We start from the raw sequence: 1,738 nt of genomic DNA, 5'->3' as shown, positions 1-1,738 counted from the left end.
AAGTAAGAGGAGGAGGAGGAGAAAAATGAGGACGAGGAGGAGAAGAGAGGGAGGAGGGGAGGGGAAGAGGGGGCGGAGAAGAGGAGGTGGAGGGGAAAGGGAAGGGGAGGAATTCTCCCTGAATTGTCCCTTCGCTGAATAGAATGTCCCGTCGGCCTTTGGTAGAATGAAACGAAGAAATGGCCTGGACGACACAGGGGCGGGCGGGCGGAGCGGACGGACACGTGCGGACCACGTGTGAACGGGAGAAGCGGAACAGACGAGGAGAGAAGGACGAGTACAGTCGCCGGCACAAGTAAAGCGACTCTGATCAAGAGACGTCTTAAGTTATTCTTTGACGCTGCCAGCCAGCGGCGTCGTCGTCGTCGTCCCTCGGCCGCGTCTCGCAATTGATGATTATGATAAAGAAAGTGATAATAACGATATTGATGATGGTTATCGCCATCACCAACACCGCCGCCACCACCACCACCGCCATCATCATCATCATCATCATCATCATCATCATCATCATCATCATCATCATCATCATCATCATCATCATCATCATCATCATCATCATCATCATCATCATCATCATCATCATCATCATCATCATCATCATCATCATCATCATCATCATCATCATCATCATCATCATCATCATCATCATCATCATCATCGTCGTCATCACCCTCACCACCCTCACCCTCACCACCCTCACCCTCACCACCCTCACCCTCACCACCCTCACCACCCTCACCCTCACCACCCTCACCCTCACCACCCTCACCCTCACCACCACCATCATCACCACCACCATCATCACCACCACCATCATCACCACCACCATCATCACCACCACCATCATCACCACCATCATCACCACCATCATCATCACCACCATCATCATCATCATCATCACCACCATCACCATCACCACCACCACCACCACCACCACCACATGTGACACACAAACTCGAACCAAATAATTTCAATAATAACTTGTTCACTCTTGCACAGTTACTGACGTAAATATGGTATTGATCCTAACATGGTAATTAGAATTTCCGCTTCTTCACCAAACACCTTCCTTTGATCTTTCATAAACGTTGATTCTTTACGATGTCTGACAAAACACAAATGACGAAAACGAGACGAGGGGGCGCCCGGGATTGAACCGGGGACCTCTCGATCTGCAGTCGAATGCTCTACCACTGAGCTACACCCCCACATGTTGGAAAGTAACCTTTTACACATACAAATCACACACACACACCACCCATGTCCATTTACACCTATACCCACGCCCACACACACATACAACCCCCACGCCCACACTCGCATACCCATTACATTAGTACCTACTTGTGGCCACACCTGCACTCACGCCCACATTTGCATCCTTACCCACTCGCAACTCCTCACACCCACTGCCACGCCCACTCACTCCTGCTCTCACACCCATTCTTATACCCACGCCCACTTCCACTCCCACGCTCCCACTCCCACATTCGCATTCCCACACTCTTGCTCACTCACACCCACATCTCTACAGCCCAATCCTGCACTCCCATACTCCCACCCCACACTTCTACTCCACATACTCCCATCCCCCACATTCCCACTCCACACTCCCACCCCCCACTCCCACTACCACATTCGCATTCCCACTCTTGCTCACTCACTCCCACAACCCTACACCCCCAATCTTACACTCCCATACTCCCACCCCCACACTCCCATCCCCACACTCCCA

The 1,738-nt window shown here is 51.6% G+C and overlaps 1 non-coding gene across 1 annotated transcript; it reads right to left on the bottom strand.

Moving 5' to 3' along the window:
• Positions 1-1,139: 1,139 nt before the first annotated feature.
• On the bottom strand, positions 1,140-1,211 carry TRNAC-GCA (transfer RNA cysteine (anticodon GCA)). Its single transcript has one exon. It is a non-coding gene; the product is annotated as a tRNA-Cys (tRNA).
• Between the last annotated feature and the right edge of the window lie 527 nt (positions 1,212-1,738).

The sequence above is a fragment of the Oratosquilla oratoria genome, chromosome 5 (genome assembly GCF_046742065.1).
Source record: "Oratosquilla oratoria isolate Oo_2021 chromosome 5, ASM4674206v1, whole genome shotgun sequence".
In the NCBI taxonomy this organism is placed as follows: Eukaryota; Metazoa; Arthropoda; class Malacostraca; order Stomatopoda; family Squillidae; genus Oratosquilla; species Oratosquilla oratoria.
The sequence above is the reverse complement of the archived record's forward strand: the minus strand, read 5'-3'. Positions and strand labels throughout refer to the sequence as shown.